The sequence below is a fragment of the Syzygium oleosum genome, unplaced genomic scaffold, assembly GCF_021117445.2.
Source record: "Syzygium oleosum isolate NSW1041296 unplaced genomic scaffold, Sole_v2.1 Sole_v2.42, whole genome shotgun sequence".
NCBI classification, from domain to species: domain Eukaryota; kingdom Viridiplantae; phylum Streptophyta; class Magnoliopsida; order Myrtales; family Myrtaceae; genus Syzygium; species Syzygium oleosum.
In genome coordinates this window covers 1,650,457-1,666,206 of record NW_026607526.1, presented here as the reverse complement: position 1 = coordinate 1,666,206, position 15,750 = coordinate 1,650,457, and the positions used below count along the sequence as shown (strand labels likewise).

The following is a 15,750-nucleotide window of genomic DNA, read 5'->3' as shown; positions in this document are numbered from 1 at the left end:
ATTTTGACTGAAAAAAAGAAGAAGAGAAAACTAAAGAAAAACATAGGAACTAAGTATCCGATCGTTTGGCGGAAAATATTCTCCTTTTGGAAAATATTTTTCCGGAAGTTATTTTCCTGAAAAATATTTTTCTAGAACACAATTTTCTAGTGTTCGGCTAAAATCTGAAAAAGTTTCGGAAAATATTTCCTGGTGTTCGGCGACCGCCGATCCGGCGGCGTCCGGCGATTGGCGACCGGCGGCGGCGGGCGACCGGCGGCGGGCGATCGGCGGCGGGTGACCGGCGGCGGCGGCCGGCGACCGGCGGCCGACGGCGGTGACCGGCGATCAACTTCCTCTCCCACGGAAAACATTTTCTCTCCCATGGCCAATTTTGCCTTCACTTTGGGGGAAAATGATTTCCTCTTTGTGAAAAGAGGAAATCATTTTCCTCAAAATAATGAAGGATTTGGGGGTGGGGAAGGAAAATGTTTTCCCACGGAAAATATTTTCCGCCCCCGAACACCGGAAAAAGCGGAAAATGTTTTCCGGGAAAATATTTTTCCGGAAACGAACGGAGCCTAAGTATCCGATCGTTTCGCGAAATATGTAACGTTTTCAGAAAGCTACCTTTAAGGAAAATAACACAAGTTTTCGATATTCTGCTAAAATCTAAAAAAGATCCTGAAAATACTTTCCGCTATTTGGTATGGAATAGATTTTCCTCCATGCACTACTTTTAATATTTTTTTTATTTTTTTTTTAAAATTGATTTTTAATTATTTTTAATTACCTTTTTCTTTTATTTTTCTTTATTTTTTGTTCTTTTTTTTTTCACCTTCTTCTTCGGCCGGTCGCCGGCCTTCGCCATGGCCGGCAACCAACCATGGCAAAGAAGTAAAAAAAAAGAACAAATAATTAAAAATTAGAAGTTTAATAAAAATTATTAAAATAATTAAAATGAATGGTGAAAGAAGGAGGGAAAATAATTTCCTCTTTTCATAAAAGATAAAAATATTTTCCCTCACTTTTGAAGGTGTTTTTTCCATTGAGGGAAAATATTTTCCTTGAGTAGTTTATTTTCCATAAATCGAACGTCGGAAAATACGGAAAATATTTTCCTGAAAGTTATTTTCTCATAAACAATGGAGCTTAAAAGCATCATTTTCATTTTATCCTCACTAGCATTATTGTTTATCTACTGAAGTTGATGCGGAAATTTAAGTTTTCTTGATATTAGATCCTTTCTATGTACAACATGGACATTAAGATGCTGCTACATTAGAATGTATATAAAGCAAAATAATTCTACAGCATCAAATTAATTGTCGTTTTCTCTTGCACCCAGGTAACGTGTGCATTTTTCTTATGGATACTGATTTTCTTATTATTAGCTTTTTGGTGTCCTTAAAAATGATGAATTTTCGTAAAATAAACTTAAAATACACCATTAACTACGATTATTTCAATAGTGCTGTTTAGTATTTTTATCTCAGTCCAAAACAAACTATCTTTTATTATTTTACATTTTTCTTCTAAGCTATTACATGGTTCTCTTTCCTACAATTAATATGATAAAAAAAATTAATTAAACCTTCAAATCAATCACGTTGAATATTTCGCCCCCTCCACTAAAATTCTAGCTCTATCACTGAGTACTGTCCATAGGGAAAATTGTCCAAGAAGTCCTAAAACTATTGCACTTTTGCCAATTCAGTTTTAAACCTTTCAATTTTTTCGATTGAATCCTAAACATTTTCACATTTTGCCAATTGAATCCATCCGGCCAATTTTGATCGCTGACATAAATGCCAACCATCCTATGTGGCCCAGCCGGCACTAACGTAGAATTTTTTAAATAACATTTTAATATTTTTTTTGAATTTATTTATTATGTTTTTCTTTTTTCTTTTTTCTTTTTCTTTTTCTTTTCTTTCTTTTTTTTCTTCCATTGGCAAGGACCGGTGAGGTCGACCTTGCCTTTGGTCAGTCGTCAGCCATCAGTGAGGCGTGGCGACCAGCTAGATGAAGAAGGGAAGAAAAAATAAATAAATAAAAGATTAAATGAATTCGAAAAAATATTAAAATCTTATTAAAAATTATCCATGTCAACACCTGTCGCACCACGTATGATGGTCAGCGTCCATGTTAGTAATTTCTTGCCAAAATTGATCGGATTGACTCAATTGGCAAAACGTAAAAAGATTTAATACTCAATTAGCAAAATTGAAAGATTTAGAACTGGATTAGAAAAAGTACAACATGTTTGGGAGTTGTTGGATAATTTTCCCATTGTCCATAAGTACTTTATCACCTTCCACAGGTTAATAGTTTTTGAGATCCATCTAAAGAAAATAATTAGTTTTGAGATTTTCATTAAAAAAAAAAGAGGTTAATACCAGTAAAATCCCAAACTAGTACACCCTATGACACATTTACCTCAATCTCACAAAAAAAAACCCCCAAACTGGTACTCCTGACCCAAAATTACCCTCCTTTGAAATACATATTTGTCAACACACATGAATTTTTATATCAGATCTATCACGCTCCATGGTAGATCCGTATAGTAATTATTTGCCACATGTATTGACAAATATGCTATTGAATGGAATGCCAATGGAAGGCAGAATTTGGTAAGGAGTACCCATTTGAATTTTTTCGTAAGACGAAAATTAGATTTGGGTAATTGTATTGTGGGATATTAGTTTGGGATTTTTTATGAGCAAAAATTAGTTTTGGGTAAATGTATTATTGGGGTACCAAATTAAAATTTTTAGTGAGATGAAAATTAGTTTTTGGGGTACCAATTTGGAATTTCTAATAGTATTAATTGGGAAGCTAAACTAAGCTAAACCCAAGTGAGAGATCACCAAAAAGAAAACAAACATCAATTTTCGTTTGGTTTATAGATTTTCCAGTTCGATTTTTTTTCTTTCTTTCCTTTTTATCTTTTTGAAATCTTTAAAAACATCGATGTGGTATACCAAGATAGAAAGGCCCTTAGCTTGCATTACGATTCACCGGGTATCAATATGATTTTGTTTTGTTGATAGACCTTAACATTCAAATATGAAAAATTCATTTGTTTTCTCTTGCATCTAGTTATTATGTGAATATTAAATCCGGGGGTCACAAAAAGAAAAGAATACGGCTGCAACTTTTTGTGGCCAATGTTAATTTTTAATTTGTCCTGACATCGCTAGACATTTATGCATTAATTTATTGCCCCTCATTTATCTTTTCTTTTCTTTTTTTTAATAACACGGGGTATTCAAATATTGGGTTTGACTAGTTCCTACGGATACAAACAATCCATACCGTCCTCTCTCTTTGTTATTTTATTATTTAATTGTAACTCATTTGTACTTAAAAAACATTTTTTTTATTTTAGTATAATAACACAATTTACAATTTTTATTATATTAATAAGTAGACAGAAGTTTCTATAAATTATATTTATCCATTTCAAAGATAGTATAACCTTACACCATCTTGGCGAGGTCAGATGGGGGAAGTCAATCTCAAAGACAGACTCGAAAGCCAAAAGTGACTCCACGGTGAGGCCGTTCACGCAAGGTTTCGTCAATTGGGAGGAGACTCCGACCGTACATGTGTTCAAAGCCAACATGCTTGGATTGAGCAAAGAGAAGGTGGAAAGGTCGAGCAGAGAAGGATTCTACGGATCAATGGAAAGAGAGCCGGGAGAGACACAACAGAGTGGCTTTGGAAGACGCACGTTTGACTTCTGCTCGTTACGGTGCCGGAGGAGGAGGTAAGGAGGCCTACGCGTGGTCATCCACGTCGTGTCGAACAAGAAAAAAAAGGCAGTGGCTAATGATCCATTATCCACTTTCTTTTTCTTTTTTTTGACTTGTCCTTGTTCTTTTCCTCCATAGTAATGAAAATGCAACAATGCAAACGATTTTCCTTCTCGAGTTTCATTTCCATTCAGTCTCATTCTAATTCACAAAACATTGGCAAGAAAGAGAATGGGAAATTTGTCCAAAAAGTCCTAGACCTATTGTACGACAGCCAATTCAGTCCTAAACCTTTTAATTTTGTCAATTCAGTCCTAAACCTTTTAAAAAGTTGTCAGTTCATTTCTAAATCTTTCAATTGTGCCAATTTAGTCTTAAACTTATTAACTATTTGCCAATTTAGTCCTAAACCGTTTAACGAACTGTTAATTTAGTTATTCCAGCTAATTTTGACTGGAAATCGCTGACGTAACGCATACATGGATAATTTTTTTATTGGTTATTTTATTTTTAAAAACTTGTCAATTCAGTCCTAAACTTTTTAATTGTGCCAATTTAGTCCTAAACTTATTGACTATTTGTCAATTTAGTCCTAAACCTTTTAACGAATTGCTAATTTAGTCATTCCAGCTAATTTTGTTCGGAAATCGCTGACGTGGATAATTTTTTTATTTTAAAAAAATTCAAACTTTTTATTGATTAATTTAATTTTTATTGATTATTTTATTTTTATTCGAATTTTGACTAGCAACCCCTGCCTGCCCTTGGGCGAGGGCGTCGCCAGCCCTCGCCCAAGCCCTCGCCAACCACAGCAAGGGCGGGCGAGGGTTGCGACGCCCTCACTGTGATCGACGAAGGCTCACGATGCCCTCGCTCAGATTTGGCAAGGGCCGCGACGCCCTCGCCCACGGCCGGCAAGGGCTTTGCAGCCCTCACCTTGGGGCCGGCGTTGCCTAGTGGTCGACCACCTCCGCCAGCCCTTGACCGGCGACTCACCGACTCAACCAAGAAGAAAGGAAAAAAAAAAGAAAGAAAAGAAAAGAAAAGAATAAAAATAAAACAATCAATAAAAAAATAGATTTTTTTTAAAAAAATTATCCACATTAGCGCTATGTATGACGGCCGATGCCGACTAGACCGTCATGTCAGCAATTTCCAGCCAAAATTAGCCAGAAAGGCTAAATTGGCAATTCGTTAAAAGGTTTAAAACTAAATTAGCAAATAGTCAATAAATTGATGACTAAATTGGCATAATTGAAAGGTTGAGAATTGAATTGATAACCTTTTAAAAGGTTTAGGACTAAATTAGCAAAATTAAAAAGTTTAAGACTAAATTAGCCGCCGTACAATAGATTTAGGACTTTTTGGACAATTTTCCTGAAAAATAATCATGATCATAATTTCATTCAGCGGGTTTTACTCCCGATAACCAAACAAGCCCTTTAATGATACAAAACTCTTTGCATCAGTGTAAATTTTGAAATGGTAAACAAACGGATACCATAATTGTCAAAGATATCCAAAATCTGTGCATTTCTACTATAATTTGAAAGCTTGGGAGGAACTTCGAGGAACAAATTTTTTATTAAACCAGCCATAGTTTATGGTGTCGCGACTCTCTCTCTCTCTCTCTCTCTCTGCCCACTGGCCAGTGAAAACCTACCCAAAAGTTCCATCTCTTTATGGTATTTCATAAACCATCGACCAAAAACGCCAGTTCCACCGAGTCCTCCTAGGCTGCTACATAATGCTGAAGCTTCTTCCCTTATAACAGGCGAGAAGCTGCTGATGATTACATATTTATTCTTGTCCCCCCAGCACAAACCAATGAGATCTTCCAGTCGCCAACTTTCATTCAGATTTCATCCGTTCTGAATTCCCTGTAGCCGCAAGCCAAACTTAACCCGGCAAGCTCTTCCTTTCATAGAACACCTTTCCCTCACAAGCTCAACGCACAATTCCCACTCTGAACCTGGACACTAGAATTCCCTGCTCTCCATTCACTATCTCGACTCACATTTATTCATGGAGTCGAATTACAAACGATTCTGCCAAAAACAGCGGGCACTCGGAAATGATTGGATTGGGATAAGCCATATTAGGTTAAAGGTGAGAAGTGCACCTAGGATCAATAGAATTGTGCATTGATGTGCCGTACCAATGCAAAATGCTCAAGCTGAACAAAAGTTACCTAAAACAACCTATTTGCGATCTTAAACCAAGATGAAGTAAGATGCCAAAATCAATAACCACTTACAATCATTACAAGATCCTTTCTAACCAGCTCGCCCTCTCTGCCATCCGTGTTTTGATATAAATGTCACTTTTGGTAGTTATTGTGAGGATGCTTTCATTTGAGTAGAGGGGCATCCATGTCATCTCGGGTGTGTCGTACGCATTACATCGGCAAGGAAACAATTGAAATGTTCTCAATACAAATGTGAGTCCCAGGACAATGGAACCGATAATTTCGAGTTCTCCAACTGTAATAAACTCATGCATTCTGGGCTAGTTTAAAGACTAAAATCTGTATAGTGTTGCCTCTCAGATTAATCTGAACCCAAGAAACAACATCATTCCATGAAGAAGAGTCTGTATGAAACATACAAGGCTCATGAGTCTTTCTCCACGGGTGATGAGTAAAAGATCATTGGAAAATAGGTGCATTTCTTAACTACCCACTGAGCTTGAGCAAAAGAGGTGCACTTCTTACAGTCAAATGAATTGTAAATTTGGGAACTATAGACACCTGTTTATGATGAGAAACCTCAGGAGAAAATTATTACCTCGACTGAGCATGTCTTGCACTAAAAGCAATATTTGTATCTACATCTCCTGCATGACATGCCAGACAACCAGCTGTATGGGGGGTTCGTTCACATGTGAGAGCTACCAACTGTGCCCCTGATATTGTGCTTTTGTATACCGTCTAAGAATTGGAGATGCCTTTGACACAAGAAAATTCCTTGCAGTGCCTCCAGATTTTCCAGATATCTTCGGAGTTAGATCATTCCAAATTTGCAGGAAACAACTAAGTCGCCAGTTGAATGAGAGACTGGACAGAAAGATGGATTGGTGAGGGAGAGAAGAATATGAAGGATCTGATGACCTGTGAGGTCGTACAAGGGTGCTTGTTCATGGCACTTGGTTTGATAGATAAAAGGACTCAAAAAACTTTTGGTGCCAAATTTCAAATTGCAGCTCCAGCAATTTTGGCACCAGTTTGCCAACTCAATTCTCAGTGGACTTCAATGATGTCACCCCCCACAGCTGTATGGTTTTGATTGTGTCTGAAGAGCCATGTAAATTAATGAATGTCCACTCCAGGAGAACGGGACATCAACTGTTTATTGAACGTTCCATCACGAGTTTTGATGCATCCTGTACTTGCTGTGTGCTTTCTGCCTCGCATTCACTAACATGCAGCACTTCCAAGGAGGTTAACTCCATGAGGCCTTCAATATCAGAAATCATCCTGCATCTTTGGACTACTAAGACATTCAACATCTTCAAGTTTGATATATCGGGCAATCCACCAAGTGAATCACAGTCTGACAAAATCAAACTTCGTAAATTTGTTAATTGGCCAAGCCCATTGAGATTGCGCATTTCACAGTGCGTCATATTCAAGATTTCAAGAGCAGTTAGTCCTTGAAGCCCCTTAATCTCTTCTACCGCAGATTGGTCGAGATTTAGTTCTGCAAGTTTGCTCAGATGGTGAACTGCTGGCAATTGTCTCAAAGATGAACAACGTTGAATAGATAAAACGGACAATGATGAGGGAAGTTCCGGCACATTTTCAAGATTCACACCAGATAGAACTAGCTTCTTAAGATGTGTACATGACAGGGAACCATGCCCAAGTTGCACATCTTTTTTTTTTGGGTCAATCCCAAGTTGCAGTTCACTAACTCGAGAATGAGACAACTCTAACATCTTCAGTTTCGGAAGTACTATGCGCGCAACTAAGAAATCACTCTATCTGGATTTTGGCTCCATCCGTGTTAAGGGACACATGAGCTCCATAGGATCTTTATCACTCAGACATATCTCCTCCAACTTCACTAGATCCTTAAGATCTGGCAAGGCCTCCATCCTTTCAGAACTCACACGTAGACAAGTTAAACTGGAGGGAAGCTCTGGCAGCGCTTGAATCTCGTTGCACCGAAGTAAATCAAGAGTCTGAAGGCAAGAAAGACTTCCAATTTCCGAAGGAATGCCAGAAATACTGGAATGTCCCAATCTCAGTATCTTCAGACGATCTAGACTCTTAATAGCAGTTGGAATGGCTCCCTTCAAACTCCTACAATGGGAAGCATGCAACTCTTCAAGGTTGACCAAATTTCCAATTTCTCTAGGCAATTCCCTAATGAAGCAAGAATCCATCTTTAACACTTTTAAACGCCCCAAGCAAGTAATTGAATTGGGCAATTCAGAAATGCCTGTCCCTGTTATATCCAACTCCTCTAATGAGTTTCTTAAATTCCAAATTGAATCAGGAAGTCTTCCTATCCAATGACAATCCTTTAGAGATAGGATCCGAAGTTTCGCCAGCTTTTTAACTGAGGCAGGGATTCGAGTAATTTTTGCATTTTCCAGTGAGAGTACTGAAAGAGCTGTCAAGCCACGAACTGAATCAGGCAGGTGACTTAACTGGAGACAGTTGGAAGCACTAAAAATCTCAAGTTTCTCCATGTAACCCATTGACGTAGGAATTTCTTGTACCGAAGTCCCATCAATAAAGAGCTCCTTAAGAGCTTTCATGTGACCCAGTTCAATTGGCAACATATTGAGTTCATCGCAGAACCTCAAATTTAAGGTAGTTAAGCGTCTTAGATGACTGATGGAAGGATCTAATTTCATTAGTCGAGAACATCGTTCGAGAATCAATACCTCCAAGTCTGGGAAAGTGGACAAGTCTGGGCTTATCAATAGGTCAGCACAACCAGTAAGATTCAAGACTTTCAACTGTGGCATCTGCAAAAATAGCACAGAAACATTAATTCGTACACTGAACAAATCTTTAGAGGAAATAAAGTCTAGAGCTCTGTTTGTTTTGAAGAAAAACAATTTCTGAAAATATGTTTTCCATACAATCCTGGCATAGTTTAGGCAGATTTCTAATGGAAAATGTATTCATGGTCAAAGAAGATGCTTATCTAGATTCTAAAGAATGACTTACCCTTTCGACAACCAGAAAATCATTCCCCTTAACTCACTCAACCTAGGAATTCCAGCACCACCATTGTCCACACACCCTCTAATTATTGTTGGCAGGCAACCGATTATTTCCTTAAGTATTTCAAGAGTAACATTCAGTTCTGTACATGCCATATGCCGGAAAGTGTCATGTCTTAAATCAGTCTTCATAAAAAGCTTTCTAGTGAAAACTTATTCCTCAGGGAAACAGTTTCATGAAATAAACAAAGCTTAACCTACCTTGATTTTTCTCCAACCTCCCCAGTTTTCAGTGACTTTGCTCCATGAAAGATCAAGAATGACTAATTTCTCGACATGAAAATTAGTAGCTTCAAAATCTCTGGTGCATCCTTGCCATTGAAGCCACTTTAAATTTGGAAAAACATTGGCAAAATCGCCAACAACTTTTGCACAATCCAAGATAACAAACCTTGTGTTTGGCATGCTCTTAAAATCTCTTGCGTCAAAGTTGAGGTGGTCTGTCCCCTATAATGGAAAAAGTATTAAGTGGAGAAAAAATGAGAAAGAGCTAAATAAGTCAACATTAGAGAGAGGACAATTTAAAAAATACTCCAAGGCTCGAGAACAGGGTCAGGCAAGCATTCCGCCATAGAATTACACAAGTTACTGTACCTTCTCTGTTTTCCAGACCAATTGCAAATTGCATAACCTGCCTCGCATTCCTGGATCTAGATCATCCTCTTTTCGTATGATTTGACGGCCAAACTCCCTTAACAGCCTGTGCATCCCTAGTTCACGATTTTTTCCAATTTTTACCAGGGACATGACATGGAGCGCATCAACTCCATCGGAGGGGGGAAAATTGGGATTATGCAACATAAATGAAGCAATTCGACCATCCACATCAGCAGGGAGGCATGCAATATCAAGAAATATCTCCTTTTGCTCTTTGCTCAATTCTTCATAACTAAACATCAAAATCTTTTCAATATCCTGGCCAGATTGCAAAATTAGCTCCTCAAGTGCAGTCCATTCTTCTACTACTTTTCTGGACAAGAGTGAACCAATTACTTCGATATGTAATGGGATCCCATTCACAGAGTTGATTATACCTGTTGCGATTTCATCAAGATATAGAATTGAAAATTCTCTTAGCAGTGCATGCTTTCTCAAAAGCTCAAGAGCTTGATCATTATTCATCACGCTGATACCGTAAACATGAGCCAACCCTCGAGGTATGAATTCTGGAAGAACAGATTTGATACTAGTGGTGACAATTATCCTAGATCCATAACCAAACCAATCAAGCTTCTCTCCAACAATTTCGTGGAGATGCGACTGTACCTCCACATCATCAAGAACAATTAGCACTTTCATATTCCGCAATATTCCTTTAAAAAAGTCGATTCCTTTCGCAACTTGATCAACCTCGTATTCTCGGTTTAGGATATCAGACATCAACTTGCTTTGCAAACGCCGAACACCTCCAAGTTGTTTCGCTGTTGCCCCAATATCTGCAAGGAAACTACAACTGTCGAAACGAGAGGAAATTTGCTCATAAATGACCTTGGCAAGAGTCGTCTTGCCGACCCCACCCTCCCCCCAGATTCCAACTATTCGTACATCACTGACTTCTAAATCAAGTAAGTCCATCATGTCCTCCACTTGTTTGTCAATTCCCACTAGTTCTTTTTCTTTGTCTTTCCTTAGAACCACCTACAAGAGCAAATAAATTGTAAACAAGAAAGCTGCTGCAGGAAATGAAAAAGTGTAACAATTGGATTTAGTTTTCCTTTTATATCTTGCTGCGCCTCAGAAACAACACAGAAAACCCACCAATCATATCCAAGTAAGTGATCCCACCTATGTTGATACAACACTTGGACTGTTCAACAAGTTAGGATATAGCATTAATTGGAAGGCAATCAACCTTCGGATGATTATACTCCATTTGCAATAATGTCCCAATCTCTCTAGCGATACAAAATTCATCAAAAACGATGGCTGATTACTTCCATAACTGGACCTCTAAGGTGAGGTTGTTTGCCATGCCATGCCATGCCCACTACTACATATAAGACTAGCATGTATAGTCTTACATCTCATACTTAAGGTGAACTCTAGCAAGGAAATATAATCAAGCACTCTGTTATCAACTACTGATAAGTAAGAAAGTGAGAGTCACATATGAGTTTATTCACATGCACACGGTTTACCTTCAGCTTGACCGTGATTGCTTCAACAAGTTTTCTGATGTCGTCAGCCGAGCTGCCACAGAAGTAATCCGTTTCAGTTAGAAAAGAAAGGGCACGAGTTTAACAGTTGGGCTGATACTATATGACAAAAGCAATAACCACTCCTATTGAACTGCGGAACAACAATTTGAAGTTTATTTCTACTTAAAGCGCAACATCAAAAAACGAAGTGATCAGTTGTTTCTATTTAGAGTTTAGCGTTGCTATACTAGAAAACGATTTATGAGTTGCAAACCCTCCTGTGATAAAGTCTCGGCCTTTTACCTGCTATATCCCGTGATCCATCCAGGTAATGAACCAACCTTTTTAAGAGCATCTTCCCACGCGCTTGTCCCCTTGGACCCGTATATCTCCTCGTGTATAGATAGGGCGTCGCGGTACAGAGAGGTTTCAAGCCTAACATCACGAGGATCCACGTCGTAGAATATGGGGAATATCGTTTTCCCACCACCCGACTTGGCCTTGCTTTCCACCATTGCCGCGAGCTCCAGGAGACACCGCACACTGAAAGCGTAGTATCCGGAGAAGATGGGGATGCAGATCTTGGCCCCGTCGATCGCTCTCAGAATCTCCTCGCCAATTTCTTCACCGATTCGAAATACATCGTCGTCTCCGAAGACGCGGATCCCGGCATCAACGAATCTCTGGTACAGGGATTCGACGAAAAAATAGCGAGCGTAGAATCCACCGAAACTCAGGAACACATCGGGGCAGTCGGTATCCGAGGAGGAGAATGGCAAGCGGGAGTAGCGACCGTCGACTCCACCGAAACTCAGGTGCACATCGTGGCAGTCGGTATCCGAGGCGGCGGCGTCTCCGCCCATCGGTGGTGCTGCTGCAGCATCAGCTGCTGAGTACTTCCCCTTCGCGTCGTCTCCGCCCATCGGTGGTGGTGCTGCTGCAGCATCAGCTGCTGAGTACTTCCCCTTCGCGTCGTCTCCGCCCATCGGTGGTGCTGCTGCAGCATCAGCTGCTGAGTACTTCCCCTTCGCGGCGTCTCCGCCCATCGGTGGTGCTGCTGCAGCATCAGCTGCTGAGTACTTCCCCTTCGCGTCGTCTCCGCCCATCGGTGGTGGTGCTGCTGCAGCATCAGCTGCTGAGTACTTCCCCTTCGCGTCGTCTCCGCCCATCGGTGGTGGTGCTGCTGCAGCATCAGCTGCTGAGTACTTCCCCTTCGCGTCGTCTCCGCCCATCGGTGGTGCTGCTGCAGCATCAGCTGCTGAGTACTTCCCCTTCGCGTCGTCTCCGCCCATCGGTGGTGCTGCTGCAGCATCAGCTGCTGAGTACTTCCCCTTCGCGGCGTCTCCGCCCATCGGTGGTGCTGCTGCTGCATCACCTGCTGAGTCCTCCTCCGCCTTCTTCTTCATTGCAAGGATCAGAACGAGGAGGATGGCAAGCGCGCTCTGGGATTTGCCCTGATCCCCTCTCTGTTTTTTTGGCAAAGTCCAAATCTTTGTAATCGAATCCTCGATCTACAACATATAGCTAGCCAGTCTGTCTGTCTCATTTGTTCAAAGTTGGTCCGTGGCCCCCGCTGACATCCATGCGATATCCGACGTGGAAATAAGCTCTCCAAAAAATATCATAGAACAAAACTTATTGCTTTTATCAAAACAAAAAAAAAGAGGGAATCTGGAGAAATAGAAAGGAATAGGCCAAGTGAAAGAGAGAGAGAGAAAGAGAGAGAGAGACAAGGGGGAAGCAACTTTGGTGGAACACTTGGAAGCTATAGTCGCGGCATCAGCAATGCCGCTGTCGGCGTCCGCGATCTCGGCACCGTCACAGTCGCCTCTGTGACGATTAATCATTTATGTCATTTTCCCTACTTTTTATGCCGGATCTTCCTATTCGATTAAAGGGCCAAATTTGGCTATCTTCAATTGCATTCGAACTTAAAGGAATTGCCAAAATCTTGTGGGCAACGTGTTCAAGGAAATGCTCAGAGATAGCATCATAACTTTCCAGCTTCTCCAATGGACTCCATTTATGCCTTTTGGAGAGGACCACCAGTAGTTCGCAATCTTCTTTTCAATCATTCCACAGACAAATATTGGTATTTTGAAACAAAACACAGCTTAACATGGGATGGCACTCCTAAATATCGTCTGGCACCTTGTAAAAGCGGTACTCCGAGAGTTTCTGCAACATTTATCTGATGACTCTCTGGACAAGCCTTACTCAAGGGAACCCTAGATTTGTTTAGGTTAGTTGCTTGCGCAGACGCATGACAATATTGATTCAAAATGTTCAACAGCTCCTAACGTTCTCCGATAGATCTCTCAAGGAAGAAGATCAGGTCTTCAGCAAACAATAAGTGGGACAAAACAGGGCATTCCGAGGTCAATCTTATTCCTTTGAGCCAACCTATGATTAAGATTGATAGGGATTCTGCAACTAGGATAAACAGACGAGTAGAGAATGGATCTTCTTGTCATGAACCTCGCAACGTAGGAAATACGGGAGTAGTTCTCCATTGAACTCGATGCCGAAAGAAACACCAGAACCAGTCACGCAATGTGTGATCCAGTAGAAACATACAGAGCAGAATCCTAGCTTCATCCAATAAGCCCCGACCATAGGCCTCATGTCTAATTTGAGCACAGCAATAAATTTCATCTTCCTTCACCTTGGTAAATGGTGCAACACTTCATGCACAACAAAAAATTATTTTGAATTTCACTCCCCGGAACAAAGGCGCCTTACACCAGAGAAATCAATTGAGGCATTAATGTTTTTTAATCGGTCAGCTAATACTTTTGCTATCACTTTAAAAGCAAAATTGCATAGGCTAATTTGGCGATATTGAGTTATACATTCCACAGTGGCACTATGAGAACTAATGTAATCTGGGGTTGGTTCAATCTGAGATATCAAACTGCCCATATGAAAATAACTCTTGTCTCCCGATTTCTTTGGTAGAACAATCCATTCATTCCGTCAGGTGCTTTTGTCGCTCCCATCCCAAATATCGGATCTCTTCCATCAACAAAGGTCTAATGAGTCCAGCGTTCATCTCAATTGATACCACCCAAGGGCATTGATCTATAATCACGTCGAAATTTCTGTACTCCTATGTTGAGAGCAAATCGCTGAAGAACTTGGTTATTATTTCTTTTAGTCTTCCAGGCATAGCACACCAAGTCCCTTCGATGTCTTGTGATAGAGAAATCTTCAGATAGCTCAAGCATGGAAGAATTTGCTACAGTGATCACTCAATTTCAGCTATTAAAACCTAGACCTCAAATGCCAATACTGGTCCTCTTGCCTCCGAAGCAGGTCGATTCTTGATTGAATAAATTTCGGTCTCGCCCTATCAAGCTTGCCTGCTCTGTTGCTTACCAACTGAGTAAGCTGTTATTGTAAGCTTTCAATCTCCTTCCTAGCATTCTTGAACTTCTTTTTCTACTCCAGGATGTCAGTGCCGAGGAGACTCTTTTAATTTATCATAGATGTCGTTGGAAGAATCAATAGTATCGCTCCATTGCTTTGCTATTAAACCTGGACACTCATCTTATTCCTGCCATAACTCTTCAGACTCCTCTTTCCTCCTAGTTGGTTCAACAGAGCGAGTTAAGACAGAGGGCTACGTTCGGAGCCCACTGTAGGAAGAGCCCAGATTTCAGCATTTGGGAAGGAGGTTTTCCTGTTCTACGTTCGCCACTGCCCGATTGATTCATTCTCGAACATTTGCCAACCCATCCCTATTATTCGACCACCCGAAGCAGCATAGCTCACTCTCTAGGTCCATTACAGACAACTATCTAAGAACTGTCTGAAAATATCCGGGCGGAAGTTTGTGCATCTCTCCTCCCTTTCTTCTCCCGATGATACAGCACTACTTTAAAATCTCCCGCCGCGGCCTAGGCTGGGTTTGAAGGTGCATTTGAGTTCTCCAGATGACGCCACAGATGCAGACGATTCTGGCAATCCATAGGAGCATGAGGTAACGTTAATCTGAATGCATTTCTTCTGTCATTTTTGTCTACCAACACATCTATGTACTAATCATCAAAAGACCCGCTCAAGACTTATCAGGGTTTAGGACTAGGACTAGCCTTGTTACGAGCACTATCCGATGCCAGGACTTGTATCTCCGTATCCACATTTCCATTCCACAACACGCGCGGCCCTCCTAGTGATCCTCTCGAGTCACAAATGAACATGTGCTTAGTTCAACCCCGACTAGTGAACATTACACCTTGAAAACCTCCGGTCCGTGATATGTAGAGGTACAAACCAAAGAGTGGGTAGAGAAAGACGAGATGGAGGGGTATTGGGGCATTAGAATTCAACATAATCTCGGAGAAATGCTGCCTCGGCAAAGCAATTAACAGACAACATGCTATGAAATAACAGCAAAGAAAATCAACATATAAAAAGTAAAGGCCAAAAAACCGATTGTCCGATTCGACGAAGATTGCGGCAACAGCAAACAAATCGACTCTCGTCGTACACAACTTTCAATTAGAATTCAGCATTCACGACGCGAAAGCCCTCTGAGAACACTCCCCACATAGTCTCGGAGAAATGCTTCCACAACCTACTTTTAGTTCGCTCGTTCGCACACATTAAAACCTAACATCAATTCTTGCCGC

At 40.6% G+C, this 15,750-nt stretch overlaps 1 pseudogene; it reads right to left on the bottom strand.

Annotated features, from left to right (window-relative positions):
• Window positions 1–6,109: 6,109 nt before the first annotated feature.
• LOC115661874 (disease resistance protein L6-like) overlaps window positions 6,110–15,750 on the bottom strand; it is a 39,719-nt pseudogene continuing 30,078 nt past the window's right edge.